General features: G+C 45.3%; 1 pseudogene; it reads right to left on the bottom strand.

Annotated features, from left to right (window-relative positions):
- Positions 1–260: 260 nt before the first annotated feature.
- On the bottom strand, positions 261–15,824 carry LOC136543458 (subtilisin-like protease SBT4.10; annotated as a pseudogene).
- Between the last annotated feature and the right edge of the window lie 671 nt (positions 15,825–16,495).

The raw sequence follows: 16,495 nt of genomic DNA on the forward strand, positions 1-16,495 counted from the left end.
AAATAAAATAATGAATAGGCATATGGAAAAATCAAATCAGTTTGCCGAGTGCTCGATATATGGCACTCAGCAAATCTCAATTTTGCCAAGTGTCATACCTGGGACACTCGGCAAACCCCTTCACGGCCCCACCGAGCAGTTTAGTTATTGAAAATGAAAAAAAAACAAAATGGGGGTTTGCTGAGTGCTAGATTGCGGGCACTCGGCAAACCCCCCTTGTAACCACCCCAATCCCCACCCGGCCACACACACGCGCACAGTCAAACACACAGACGCGCGCCCGCGCCCGCCCACACCGCCGGCCGGCCCCGCAGCCCGCCCACACCAGCCCCCGGCGCCACTGGTCTCGCGCGCCGCTGCCCACCCACACCCGCCAACGCTGCTGGTCCCGCGCCCGCCCACAGCAGCCCCCGGCGCCACCCGCCCACACCCGTCCCCTCTGGTCCCTGTTGGCCGGCATCCGGTGCCCTCTCCCGGCCTCGCGCGTCCACGCCGGCCTGCCACGCGCCATCCCCATGATACTGCTGGCCTCCCGCGCCGTCGCGGAAGCTCGACGCCGTGACCGCTGTCGTCCGCTCTAGCCCTGCGCGCGCCCAGCGGCCGGCACCCCCCGTTGGCCGGCGCCCTCTCCCGGCCTCGCACGTCCACGCCGGCCTCCTACGCGCCGTCACCGTGACCCTGCTGGCCTCCTGCGCCGCCTCGGAAGCTCGACGCCGCCACCGCCCAGGTTGGATAGCTAGCAATTTGGATTGTTCTCGAGGTTATTAGCATCAGGATTTGGCCTTCTCTTGAATTCATCTCCATGTCCTTTGTTCTGTAATGATGGAAAGCTGAATCTGTAGTTAGAGAACCACCATTTTCTTAATTTTCAGCACCTTGATGATGATTTGTTGAGGACAGTATTGCTTCCTGGGATCTAGGATGGGGATGTTCTTTGGTGGTTGTTAGTCTACATACTTTTTTCTTATTCAGCATAAGCATTGGTGATGCAAATCTGCAGGAGTTTCGTAACTAACCCACCACCTAACCATGTGGCCAAGTGCTGCAGCGTGGGGCATCGCACAGAGCAGATTTGTCCATTTTGTGTTTGCTTGTACTAGCTTCTGCAGGCCACGGAGTTACAAATTTGTAGGAAAATGTCGCTGTTTGATAAAGTTGAGTCGCAGTGGTATAGAAGAGTGTCAAGAATACTTTCTTTCTAGTAAAGTTGGGAGGTCAATATCATTGGGAAAGTGACTGATACTGGTGGGTCATTACTGTAGAGATTTGAAAGGACAAGTCTGAGACCACTAACCTAGTGCTATGAGAGTAAAAATACAACTGACATACTCCTCCCCTCCTCCCTTCGTTCCCCTTCAGGGAAGGTCTTGAATTTTAGAATGAAACATGCATGCAGCATTAGCCTCCCTGTAGCTCAGCAATTTCCATGCCATTGGAGTATTTCTTTTTTGCTAGTCGTGATTCTTTGTGTGTGTGCCGTGCCATGTTTAAACAAATTATGAAAATTCATTGCTTTGTAGCAAGGTGCATATGCATAAAATTGTCTGCACATTTGAACTTTTTAATATCCATGTATTTCACATAGTCTCTCATGGAGAGAAAAAAACCCACAAATGTTGAACTTTGCATCTTGGGATGAAAAACTGAGCTTTTCACTTGATAATTGCATAATTGCGCGTGTCACCATCTAAAATTGCTCTGCCACGCAACGCCCTACTTAAATGCATGTGCCTTGTTTTTTCCATCCAATAGCCGAAATTTACAATTGACACTATTATGTTCGTTTGTTGCAGGAGAGGCTATTGCAAGGATCATTCCCCACTCGACTCGTCACTTTGCAGGATAGCAAGGTGAGGCATCCTACACCCCTCTTTCCATATCATGTTCGTATATCACGTAACCTAGCTAGGCGTCTTCCGTTCGAAAGAGATACGGTTGGAAATATGCAGATCTTTGCATATCTATAACCGTATCTATTTCGAATTGTCCACATTTTTTGCACAGCCGGAGGATGTGTAGATGAAGTTAGTTTCCATGCTCTACTTGGATCCGAGACAAAGTTTCAGTAGCATCTCCCTGTTGTTCTCCGGATACACAATCTCCCTGCTAGGACGTGTATTTGGAGAACAGTGGGGAGGTGCTGCCGAAATTCTATCTCGGATTGGAGTAGAGCATGGAAACTAACCCCATCTACACATCCTCGGGTGGGATTAGAACCTATCTTCACCTATTAGACAGTATAAGAACCTGTAGATGTAATTGATTTTTATATTACTTGGAGATTTGTTAGAGGATGGATGACCGTGAGTGGATGTACACGGGCCGCTCTAGTCAGGGTTCGATGACCGATGAATGGATTTCGAAGACCGATGCTTTTTTGGAACTAGCATTTGCAAGGGTTAAAGGAGCGCGTGGCACTTGGTGTCCCTGAAGCATTTGTGCAAACACGCATCAACAAACAAAGGTGGTCATGGGTAAACATCTTTGCAAGAATGGATTTATGGCGGACTATACCTAGTGGATCTACCATGGTGAATTCGATCGTGTGAGAGAAGAGGTCGTGAGACAATGCATCGAGGATTATGATGATAATGCCGAGGTAGGAGACATGTTAAATGACTATCATGAAGCTCACTTCGATGAAGGACGTAGGGAGGAGGAGCCAGAGCCAACCACAAAGGCGTATTATGATATGTTGTCTGTGGCACAGCAACCCCTTCATAGGCATGCCAAGGTTTCTCAACTGGATTCCATTGCACGCCTAATGGCCGTAAAGTCCCAATTTAGCTTGAGTCGAGAAGCCTTCGATGTTATGCTGATAGTTGTTGGTAGTCTGCTCCCGGATGGTCACATCCTGCCAAAGAGCATATATGAGGCACAAAACTCCTTCGTGCACTTAAGATGCCATATGAGTAGATACATGCTTGTCCGAAGGGATGCATCTTATTTAGGAAAGAACATGCGGACGCAAAGTACTGTGTGAAGTGTAAATCATCTAGGTTCCTAGAGGTAGACTCTGATGATGGTCAAAAGAAGCAGCTCGCCATCCCCGTGAAGATCCTACGATACCTTCCATTCATACCGAGGATCCAACAGCTTTATATGACTGAGGAATCCGCAAAACAGATGACATGGCACAAATACGGACGTCGATACAATCCTGAGAAGCTGGTGCATCCATTCGATGGTGAAGCATGGACAAGGTTTGATATGATTCATCGTGAGAAAGCTCTAGAGGCTCGTAATGTATGTGTTGCACTAGCAACAGATGGGTTCAATCCTTATGGAATGGCGGCTGCCTCATACACTTGTTGGCCCATGTTCGTTATCCGTCTCAATCTCCCCCTAGCGTCCTCTTTCAACGACAGAACATATTCTTGTCATTGATAATTCCTGAACACCTAGGGAATAATATGAGTGTGTACATGGAGCCTCTGATTGATGATTTGATCTGTGCTTGGGAGGAAGGGGTATGGACATATGACTGAGCTACAAAGACAAACTTCAAAATGTATGTTTGGTACCAGTACTCCCAGCATGACTATCCGGTGTATGGGATATTCTACAGTTGGTGTGTTCATGGGAAGTTCCCATGCCCAGTATGCAAGGCATCTCTGATGTTCATTTGGTTGACGAAGGGTGGCAAGTATTCTTCATTTGACAAACATCGACAATTCCTCCCTCTTGACCATCCATTCAGACGAGACATCAAGAACTTTATGAAAGATGTAGTAGTTGAAGGTCCTGCACCCTAGATGATGATTGGTGCCGCGGTTCGTGCCTAGTTAGACGCTCTCGAGGTCAATGACCAAGGAGACCATTTTCTGGGATATGGTGAGGAACATGCATGGACTCACAAGTCGTGCTTGTGGAACCTCCCCTATTTTGATGACCTTCTACTTCCACATAACATTGATGTAATGCACACTGAAAAGAATATCGCCAAGGCAATTTTTGGTACAATCATGGACATTCTTGATAAGACAAAGGATAATGTTAAGGCTAGAGTGGATCAGGCGAGGTTATGCAGTAGACCAAAGCTAGACATGGCGCCTCCCAGAGACGGGAAGACATGGAGAAAGCCTAAGGCCGATTTTGTTCTGACGAGGGCCCAAAGGAGGGAAGTACTAGAATGGTTCCAAATGTTAATGTTCCTTGATGGGTATGCAACGAATCTGAAGAGGTGAGTGAACTTAGCTACTATGCGAATCAACGGGCTCAAGAGCCATGACTACCACATATGGCTTGAGCGGCTACTACCAGTGATGGTTCGAGGCTATGTCTCTAAGCATGTCTGGATAGTGCTGGCGGAGTTGAGCAATTTCTTCCGCCAGCTTTGTGCTAAGGAGTTATCTCGTACCGTGGTTGCATACATGAAAAAATGGCGCCTGTGTTGCTCTGCAAGTTGGAGAAGATCTTTCCACCTGGCTTCTTCAATTCGATGCAGCATTTGATTTTGCACCTCCCATATGAGGCATGAATAGGGGGGCTATGCAGGGCTATTGTTGCTATTCAATTAAGAGATTTCAAAAGGTTCTTCGAACTAAATGTAAAAATAAATGCAAAATTGAAGCATCCATAGCAGATGCATACATTCTGGAGGAGGTGTCAAACTTCACAACAAAATACTATGCTGACAACCTTCCTAGCGTGCATAATCCACTTCCTCGTTATAATTCTGGCGAAGATGAATCAAACCTTAGCATTTTCCGAGGGCAACTAGGAAGTGCAAGTGGTGTGACTAACAAGACCTTGAAACAAGAAGAGTGGCGCACTATTATGCTATATGTGTTGACCAACCTATCCGAAGTGGAGCCGTACATGCTGTAAGTTCTCAACAAACTTTTTCTCAAGTAGTCACAATTCTGTGTCCAACTCCCTTGTTTCTCGTTGGTATAGGGAATTTTATGAATGATTCTGGCGAGAATCAAGGGAACCTACCCCGTAGGAAACTTCGACCCTTCTTAGAGAGGGTGTGGGGAATGGAATGTCCAATTTTATTTCTTGGTTCAAATAGAAGGTACTGTCCATTTTGGCTCGTACTTAGTTTGACATTACAAGTTGCTCGTATGTGCGGCTCCATTTTCTAGTCACCTAGGAGCTTTACGCAGATGAGGGCGGACCAACGCCTGAGTGCGGCTCCACGGGGCGGACGGCGACGGCGGTGCTCTTAGGGTTGCGGCGACTAGAGCAATGCGAGGGCAACAGCTAGCGCTTTAGGGTTAGGTGAGGGCGGCACAACATAGGGGCGCTATTTATGAGCGGGTCACGCCAGGCGCGGCATAGCGAAGGCGGAGACAAGCTCGGTGTCCGACTCAGACACGAGCGGAAGGTAGGAAATGACGTTGCGACTGACACTGCGGACCTAGCGCAGTCAGCGAGAGGCGAGAGAGCCGTGGCCTGCTAGGGCCTGGTAGGGGGAAAATGGCCTGCGAGGAAGCCAAGCCGAGCTAGGGCTGCTTAGGCCGAAAGCCGAGAAAGGAAGAATCAAATCCTTTTTCCTATTTTTCTTATCACATTTTCAATCCAATTTAAACTCAAATTCAATTCTTTTGTAAATTTCAATCAAACCAAAGCATCACAAAATAAATATGCAGCAGCATGTATGCACATACATGTATGTAGACCTATATTTGATTTTATTTTTAACAAAGTTATTATTTTTCTAAATTTAAATGCACACAAAATGCATAATTAAATCATTTTCTCCTATTTTAAAACCATGCAAATTTTAAGGTGTTGCAATTCTACCCCCCTTAAAATGAATCTCGTCCTCGAGATTCGGACGATGCTTACTCAAAAAGCTGCGGGTATGTTTTCCTCAAATCCTCTTCTCTTTCCCAAGTAGCCTCATCTTTTTGTATACTGATTCCATTGAACCTTACACATCTTTATAATTCGGCTCCTCATAACCCTTTCTGCTGTCTCCAAAATCTTTATCAGATATTCCTCATATGTAAGATCTTCCTTAACTGTAAGCTCCTCTAACGGTATCTGCTCCTCTAGTACATGCAAAAACTTCTTTAATTGAGACACATGGAACACATCATATACACCTGACAAACTCTCAGGCAATTCCAACTGATAAACTACTTCTCCACGTCTCTCTAAGATCTTAAAAGTCCCAATATACCTTGGGGCTAACTTTCCTTTCATGTTAAACCTTCTCACACTTCTCATTGGTGACACCTTCAGGTAAACATAATCTCCTATTTCGAAAACCAATTCTCTTCTCCTAATGTCGGCATAACTCTTATGTCGAGACTGTGCCACTCTCAAGTTATCTCTAATCATCCTTACTTGCTCTTTCGTGTCTCTTAAAACATCCGGTCCGAACACTTGAGTTTCTCCCGTTTGATTCCAAAACAACAGGGTTCTACACTTTCATCCATACAAAGCTTCGAAAGGTGCCATGTTGAGACTCTTTTGATAATTATTGTTATACGAGAACTCTGCATAAGGCAAACTATTGTCCCAACTTATACCGTACTGCAACGCACAAGCGCTCAACATGTCCTCTAAAATCTGATTAGTTCTCTCAGTTTGTCCATCTGTCTGAGGATGATATGCTGTACTAAAATTCAACTTTGTTCCCAACGAACTATGTACTTGCTGCCAAAAATGAGATGTAAATTGAGTACCCCGATCAGACACAATTTTCTTAGAAACTCCATGTAGACACACTATCTTCTCCATATATAATTGGGCCAACTTTGGTCCATTATAAGTAGTCTTGACCAGTATAAAGTGAGCAACTTTAGTTAACTGATCCACTATCACCCATATTGAATCATAACTTCCCTGTGTGCGTGGTTTACCCAACAATAAAATCCATACCAACTTCTTCCTACTTCCACTCAGGTATCTTCATTGGTTGTAATAATCCTGCAGGTCTTTGATGTTCAGTTTTGACTCTCTGACATGTATCACATAAAGCAACATATTCAGCCACATCCCTCTTAAGTCCATACCACCAATACTTCTCCTTCAGATCCAAGTATATCTTGGTACTCCCGGGATGAATAGAGTAAGTAGACTCATGTGCCTCACGAAGAATTGCATCTCGTATAGCCTTATTCTCAGGCACACATAGTCTTTTCCCAAACCAAAGAGTTCCATTATCATCCATATGGAAACCTGGTGCCTTACCAATCACTATGTTCTCTGCTATCTCCTTTAACCTCTTATCCTATAACTGACCCTTGCGTATCTCTAGCTCCAATGTAGGCTCTATCACCAACTCTACTACATTAGTGATGAAACCTAAGTTTAGTTGCTTAAGTTCAGCACACAACTCACTTGCCATAGGCATCACTTGCACTTCATTGGCATAACTCTTCCTGCTAAGAGCATCGGCAACAACGTTTGCCTTTCTAGGATGATAGTATACTTCCAGATCGTAATCCTTAATCAACTCCAACCATCGATGATGTCTCATATTCAGATCTGTCTGAGTGAAAATGTACTTCAAACTCTTATGATCAGTATAAATATCACTCTTATGTCCGATAAGATAGTGCCTCCATATTTTCAGAGCATGAACCACTGCTGCTAACTCAAATCATGAGTAGGATAGTTTAGCTCATGCTTTCTTAACTGTCGAGATGCATAAGCCACTACTCTTCCTTCTTGCATAAGAACACATCCGAGACCTTGACGAGATGCATCACAATAGATAGAAAAGTTTTTGCTCAAATCTGGCAAAACCAATACTAGGGCGGTAGTCAACCTCTTCTTCAATTCTTCAAAGCTAGCCTAGCACTTCTCGGACCACACAAACTTAGCAGTTTTCTCCAACAGAGCTGTCATAGGCTTGGCAAGTTTAGAAAACCCTTTTATGAACCTTCTGTAGTATCCAGCCAATCCGAAGAAACTATGAATCTCTCCCACATCGGTTGGTGGTTTCCAATTCAACACATCTCTCACCTTGCTTGGATCTACTGTTATTCTACCATTAGAGACAACATGGCCTAGGAAAGAAACTTCCTTCAACCAAAACTCACATCTGCTTCGCTTAGCATACAACTTGTGTTCCCTGAGCTTTTGAAAGACCAACCTTAGATGTTCAGCATGCTCTTCTTCCATTTTGGAAAATACTAATTTATCATAGATAAATACCACCACAAACTTATCCAAAAACTCCATGAACACCTTATTCATAAAGTACATAAAGTATGTAGGTGCATTGGTCAAACCAAAGGACATAATGGTGTACTCATACAAACCATACCTCGTAGTAAAAGCTGTCTTGGGTATGTCAGTTGCATGAATCTTCAACTGATGATAACCAGAACGAAGATCAATCTTAGAGAAAACACAAGCACCTCTCAACTGATCAAACAAATCATCAATTCTAGGTAGCGGGTACTTGTTCTTGATAGTAACCTCATTTAGTGACCGATAATCAACACACATCCTCTAGGTACCATCCTTCTTATCAACAAATATAACCGGTGCTCCCCAAGGTGACGAACTAGGACGAATGAAACCTTTCTCTTGTAACTCCTTTATTTGATTCTTAAGTTCCTCTAATTCATTAACCCCCATTCTATATGGATGCTTAGCTATAGGTGCAATTCTAGGTAATAATTTAATAATAAACTCAATGTCACGATTAGGTGGCATACCTGGCAAGTCATCGGGGAACACATATGGAAACTCATCCACTATTGGGTCCTTCTTGTTGACGCAATCATCAAGCTAGGTTCACTATGGCCTGTCGGCTGCTTCTGCACTACAACATTCGACACTAATTCTGTCCCCATTCGGTGTGGTCACAACAACTACCATTCTCCTAACACTGAATCACTGCTTGTTGTTGCATCATCCAATCCATACCCAGAATCACATCAATGCCAGATGTCCTCAATACAATGGGGCTCACTTTGAACTCTACCCCTCTTAAGGATAGACTAGTTGGAAGACAATGATAAGAAGCTTGCATACTACCTCCTGGTGAGTTTACTAATATGGGATCTTTTCATGGCACATAAGGGTATGCTATGCATTCTAACAAATGATTGTGATATGAAAGAATGCGAAGCTCCAGAATAAAAAAGAACAGTGGCAGGAGTGGAATTGACATCAAACGTACCGAGCATGACTTCTGGTTCCGCAAGCGCCGTCTCTGTAGACACATGATTCACCTTTTATGTGTTGGGTGCTGGCTTCTGATAACTATTCTGCCTCTGTAGGGTCTACTGGTTTTGGCTTCTCAGGGCAGTTATACGACAGGTGACCCTCTTTTCCACAACGGAAAACACTTATTGGAAGTGCTAGGGGCGCTGGTCTTCATGGGAGTGTTGTTAGGCGCTTCCTGTCGTGGTGTCTGCTAGCCATTCTACTGCTGAGGGCGTTGATTGCCATTCTGCTGCTGGTACGGTGGACGCTGGTAGTTCGGGTTGCGATTCCACTAGTTAGGTGGCCCCGGGTGTCTCTGCTGGAAGCTTTGCTATGGATTGGTGCACAGACAAATATTACTCCTAAAGGCCTATCCTTGAAGCCTCCTCTTCTTGGCCTCCATCTCTTTGCGCTTATTGTTAATAACAATAGCGCGATTCACCAACGTCTGGAAATTGGGGTATGTATTGGACATAAGCTGGAGTTGCAGACCATCATACAAACCCTTGAGAAAGCGGCATTGCTTATCAGCATCATCAGCCACCTCCTTCAGAGTGTAACATGACAACTAAGCGAATTTATCACGATACTCAGCTACAGACATAAATCCCTATTTCAAAGCCCAAAATTTCTCCTGCTTTAGCTCTATCAATCCTTCAGGTATATGGTAAGATCTGAAATTCTCTCTAAATTCCTGCCAGGTGACAGGAGGAGCATTAGTGGGACATCAATACTCGAATGTCTCCCACCAGTCTTGAGCTTCTCCCTAAAGTTGTCCTGACACGTACAACACCTTCTGCTGGTCGTCGCATTGCGCTATGTTGAGTTGCTTTTTCACTGCACAAAGCCAATCATCTGCTTACAGGGGATCAGTGGCATGTGAAAACACCAGGGGGTGGCCCTTCAAGAATTTACTACGCTTGTCATGCGGTGCTCCACCAATTGGTTGATTCCGCTGATTCTGCATCAGAGCTTGCATAAGCTGTGTCTGTACTGCCAAAAGTTGTTCAATAGTCGTTGGCGGTGGTGGATGTGGGGGAACACCTCCATGACCTCGGTCTCTTCCTCTTCCGTACATTTTGACACCCAACACAAATATTCAAAATTTAGAGATTTTCAAGTCATAGACACTTATAGAGATATAGAATATATTTTGAAAATTTTCTCAACGAGTTCCAACATCAGCAGCTTGGTAAAACAGTCATATCTCGAGTTCCAGATATCCAAAATATGCGTTCTTTACATGGTTGGAAATCTTAAGAAATTATCTACAACTTTTATTCAGATCACATGCCCAAATTCTGTCGTTATGTTAAGCAAAAATAGGACACAACTGAAACTGTTCAAGATTCCAGACTATGCAGAAACTTCAACTAGAAACTGCTATATCTCTCCAACCAGATCAGATATTGGGGTGGTTCTAGAGGCATTAGAAGGATACTTAAGTCTAGTTTTTTCTATAAAAAGTTTATAATTTTTGGTCGAGTAGATTTAGATGGGTATTGAGATAAGGGTAGACTGCTCCAAAAAATAGATCCAAGAGAAAAAGATGTATCAAACTCAACTATTTATTTATTGACTTAAACTTTAATATTCTTAACTAACCATGCCGGCTCCACTTAGGAATATTCTTTTATTCTTTGTTTTCCTTTTATCTTTGAGGTTGGCTGAGATGTGTGTGCACTATCCTTGAACTACCGTTTTTACCCCTGTCATGAACTGTTGGTTTACTAAAGCAAGTATGTAATCTTGTTCATGCTCATGCTAGACTCTTACACCTTGCCCTCCTTTGGGAAAATATAAATAACAATACCCTGAATACTTTTGGGTAAAATGCTACAACGATAGATCCATGCGCTTGCGGATATTTTCTGTAATCGTTAAGAACTATCGTAGTTGGTGTTTCTTGGCGGTGTCGCTAAGGTTTAATTAATCTTAGTGATGGTGCTAAGAAATATCAGAAGGCATTTCTGGCGCCGTTACCGGGGATGGACTTCAAACCTCCATACTTGGTGATTGCGCTAAGAAATACCAACACCCATCTCTAATTAAACGAGGAACTACCACTTTCCCTGGACTCTCCCTTGGATCTAGCCAAAATGATTGCCAACATATCTTGGGATGGATTTAGCACCGGTGGGGGTGGGTTGAGCCCGTACTATCATTACTCGAAGCATGGAGCCTCGATCTCCTACAGATTGGTACCCATGGAAGCTTAGAAGGAGGGGCTAGAGATGGAAGATAACGGAAGAAGCACCTCCTAACTTATTTTTTCAGATCCACCACTGAACATATCCCCTACTGTACTGAATATTATAGGGGATAGTGGGTCACCTTGTCTTAGGACTTTCTTGTTCTGAAGATACGATCGCAATAAACCATCCCTCCTTTATCCCTACACTGTCTCCTTGAACAAATGATTTAACCCACTCGCACAAAAAATATGATAAACCCCCCCCCCCCCCCCTTCATTTTTAGAGCTTGTTGTGTAGGAATTCACATAAACTTCAATGTCGTCAATCCGAAAAACCAATTTGTATTTTGTATGTATTATTTCATACAAGAAAATGGTGCCCTCGATGTTATTTCTCCCTGGTAGGAACGCTACCTGGGAGAGTTTTGTAATTTGTTGAGTAGCCTTCATGAGTTTATTAGTGCCTACCAGCTTTGGAATATAATTTTTGAAGTACACATTCAACAAATATATATGTCTGCATTGCCGGATTTGCTACGTGTCATTATTCTTTGGTAGTAGAATTATTGTGCCAAAATTGAGGCTACATAGTGAACTGCCCATATGAAACTTCTCAAACATTGCCACACCATCATCTTTTAGCACATGCCAACAAAACTTGATAGAACTCTCTTAGGGATCAATGCAGGCCGGATATGGTTCAATTATAAGGTAGCCTCTCTTACCTCTTCTACAAAAGATGGTACTAAAAGCTATTGTTATCCAGGGATTTGACAAGTTTATGTATTTATTATTCCGTGGCCAAAACAAGGAAGCTTAACTCTTGAACCATTGCACAAAACAAAAGCGTTGCATGGCGCCTCCCTCACTGTCTCATTGTGTACACCACCACTGGGCTGCTCACCTTATGTTCGTTGTTGTACCACACGATGGTGAAAGAGTAGACCATGGCCCTCCTCCGGCGCCACGCCGGACACAGGTCACCGTGAATGAGACCTTCTGGTTCTGCTCGCTAAACTCTAGCTCGCTCAGTGAAACTTCAGCAGTGAGGACATTGGCCGCCTCGTCAGGAAACTCGAGACTGAGGTCATACATGGCGCTTGCGGCGCCGACGTTAGTGACGGTCCGCGGGAAGACCACGGTGAAGTTCTTCCCCGGCTCCACACTGGCCGCCATGGTCGGGTAGTTGAGGTCGCGGGGAGAGCTGGACGTCGAGCTGTTGGAGCAGGCGGTGGCGTTGGAGCCGGTGATGAGCGCGAGCTGCGTGGCGTTGTACCCCTGCGCGCACAGCATAGCCACGTAGTCGCTCTCCGATGTGTCGTACACGAGTCCTGGGTCGTGCGCCTTTACCGGGTTGAGCTGCCCAGCGCCGTACTTGAGCGCGCTGGTGTTGGAGTTGGCCAGTGTGTCCATCGGAGTGGCTGCATGACGATGAGCACCATGCATTATTGGGTTAGATTGCAAATTGTTTACCGAGATGAACAAATTAGTGAAAATGACAGGTACAGAACTCTATATAAGACAGAATAATGGATCTTTGTTGTCAAGGAATACACCATATGTGGTGGTGATGAGAGCCGACATGATCATCGCCGGTGACCAGTCACGGTGGAATGACTTGACGTATGCAGCGGCTCCGCTCGCGTGTGGGCATGCCATGGATGTGCCGGAGATGATGTTGTACTGAACCTTCCTTGTGTCGTTGGCAATGCCCGTAGGCGATGACAGCAGCGACCATGAGGCTATGATGTCAATCCCCGGTGCAGACAGATCAGGCTGCATTAATTTGAGTGTTGTACAAATTAATTTCTGCACGTGTGACATTTTTAATTTGCAATGACGGCAGATGATCGTGAACACTGTCAGGCAGGCACTCACCTTCAAGATATCAGGGGTGACCACGTTGGGGCCTGGAGAAGAGAACGAGGCGGCTACCGGAGCTTGTGGATTGACTGTTGTCTCGGTGGTGTCTATGGTACCCACAGGATTACTGCAGAACATACTCGAATATCAGACAATCGAACACGAATGCAAGAAAGTATGTGGTCAGTGAACTCACTCACCTTGTACTGTTGACATAGGCCATGATTTGGTTGAAGTCATCCCTAGTTACCAGTCAGACCGGGGAGAGGCAGAGTAAAGGCCACATCGGGTGTTCCGCTGACTATGACTACGCCTGCTGCACCGGCCAAGAGAGGACCCGAGCCGTCGTTTTCCTCGGCCCTCTGGCAGAGGACGATCTTGCCTGTGTATGAACCTCCGGCGAGGTTATCTGGATCACAGGACCTACACTTGTAGCAAGAAACCATAAACACGAACGTACTACTTGCCAGTGGACTGGTCCTACTCAGAATATATAATTCTTGGTGTTTGTTTCAAGAGTTTTGCGGCCATCCAACTGATTGATATGAAATGCTGCAAAATTCCAGTTTTCGAAATGCCTATCGTGTTGCCATTGACTCATGCATTGTCATCATCTTCTTACCCGTTGGCGGGGATTGCAAGCGTGGCAGTTTGACAGCGTTGGGAAGGTGTTAATGGAGTCTCCCTGCAAAAGCAGAACACAATGTAATGCATGGTTGGTACAGTACATATTCATTTCAGTGAAGAAAAAAAAAGTTCTAGTATTAGAGGGAGAGGTCACATGAACATGTTGATTTCAGCACTGACCACTATGGTCTTGCCGTTGCCAAGAACAATCTTGTCGATGAATCGGCGATCGATGCTGCTCGCCGCCACAGACAGCAACCACGGCGCGACGTTGCAAACGGTTAAGCCTTCCAGCCCCGAGTTCCCGGCCGCTGCGGACGTGAGCACCCCACGCCTCATGGCGTGGAAGGAGCCGATGGCTATCACGTCGCTGAAGTACTCAGACGCGACGGGGCTTCCCGATGGAGATGGAGATCACGTCCACACCGTCGGCGATGGCGTCGTCGAACCCCGCGAGGATGTCGGCCTCGCCACAGCAAACCTTGTAGATGGCGAGCCTGGCACCAGGCACCGCGCCACGAGCTGTGCTGGCAGCCAAGCCGTACAAGCTGACATTGGCCACCGCACGCCCGGCCACGGTGGATGCCGTGTGGCTGCCGTGACCGTCTTCGTCCAGTGGCGACTGGCCAGAGCTGCTGGATCCTCCGTCGTAGGCGCGTGCTCCGATGATTTTACTGCATGTCACGCCATAGTCAAATAGTGAGCCTGTGTCATGTTTTCCTTCGCTTTAATGGAACATTTCTATTGATAATTTTTTGCCTGAATGTGGAATGTAACTAGCAAATAAGGGATAATATCTCAAACAACTAATTTGAGCTAGCTAGACACTAAAAGGAAAGGTGTTTTCATACTTGTTGCACGTGAAGTTGTGGCATGTACCCTTCCACTTGCTCGGTGGTGGGCCAAAGCCTTCGTCGGAGAAGGATGGCGAGTCAGGCCATATACCGGTGTCGAGCATACCAATGATGACGTCTCCCTCCAATCGTAGTTCTTCAATGGGCGTTTGAGGGAAGCCAAGGAAGTCCCAGGATCTTGTGGTCAAAAGATCGAGGGTCCTACTTGGGAAGACTGAGACAACGCCATTCATGCCTAAAGGTAACAAGGAAAAAAGTATAAGAGAGATGCTTGCTTTACTATTCATACCGTTGACATATCAATTAAAAGTTGATGTATATGTTTGGGTTCATCCAGCTATCCCTTCATCTTGCATTGATGTCTCTACGTCCTTGTGACATATATGTCACAAATAAACCTCAATCCACAATCACAAAAGAAAATGATTGAAAACAAGAGCATGTTTTGCACCAACCAGACAGTTTATCTGCCTCTTCTTTGCTTAGCTTGGCGGCAAAGCCATTTAAGCTTCTCTTGTAACTACGGAGAATCCTGTCCGAAGCAGAGCTGCAAAAGACAAAATGCATTGGCTCTTGTATAAAGACAATCTTGTCTATGTTTTCTTTCGTTTTCGAAGCCAACATTATTGGCTCTTGGGAGCATCGACGAATCCGTTGGGACACTCGTATCCGTTTCTTTGACAACTAATAGCCTGACCATATAAAAACAGAGGCCTGTATTACTACTCTTCTGTGGTAAAAATGAGAGTTTCCGACCTGCCGTCGTCGAGGAACTGATTCAGCAGGTCGTGATGAGCAAATTCTACAGCAGAGAAACCTTCAGGTTCTGACGCATCCATGCTTGCCGGTAGATGCCCCAGGTACACGATGTAGACCTGCTTATCAGGATCAAACAGATGCGATAAATTTACTATGCAGATCCTGGATAGAACAGAACACAAGACACAACCAACAACATGCTACAACCACGCATGCTATATCTATTGGCAGCAACAAAATCTGCATGCATGCTGATGGATAGATGATCCTTCTGACCTGCTGGCTTCCATCGCCGATGGATTCAGAGGCGATCAAGCTCGCGGCAAAGACAGTGACGACGAGGAGCAGAAGCAGCAGTGTTCTGGCACGAGGCATCGTAGTATCCTACGTGTTGGAAGATTTTTTTTTTTAAGGAAATTGTGTTGGAAGCTTGGTGCAGCGCGGCAGCGCATATATATATGCCTGTGGGCAACATATATGCGTATGCGTTTGCATCAGCGACGATAGGATGAGAGCAGCCGTGTATCAGCTTGCAGCGCGCATTGCTTGCTCCGTAGACTTGTGCAGGAAACAACGCAGGGGCTTGGCGCTCAGCGTCCGTCCAGCTGGGCGCCCTGTCCGGAAGTAAGCCGGCCGGACTAGGTCAAAAAGAAGAAGAAGCAAGCCGTACACGAAATATATATCTCGGGCTCCTGGTGCCGTAATAATATTCAGCGTGTGTGCTGAGGCGTAATAATATCTCGTTTATAAATTTTTTTAGCTCTGAAAAGGGAAAAAAGGCTGCTATGGTTTATGTTATTTGGAATTATGATATGTAGAAGATGCTTCTGGAGACTTTTGTGGAATGCTATAACAAAGGTGATAAATGTCAAAACGGATGGAAGTCCCATGCTTACACTAATGTCCATGAAAATGTCTATGACAAGTGTTGCATACAAGTTACAAAAGACACACCAGTACAACGATGATTTCTCTTGGTGGTACCCATTTTTTTCACTGGCGGTTCATAACGAGCTAGCGCCACTAGTGTAAAATTGGTGGGCCCTTGCTACGAACCACCAATGTAAACCTATTTACA

The sequence above is a fragment of the Miscanthus floridulus genome, chromosome 3 (genome assembly GCF_019320115.1).
Source record: "Miscanthus floridulus cultivar M001 chromosome 3, ASM1932011v1, whole genome shotgun sequence".
In the NCBI taxonomy this organism is placed as follows: domain Eukaryota; kingdom Viridiplantae; phylum Streptophyta; class Magnoliopsida; order Poales; family Poaceae; genus Miscanthus; species Miscanthus floridulus.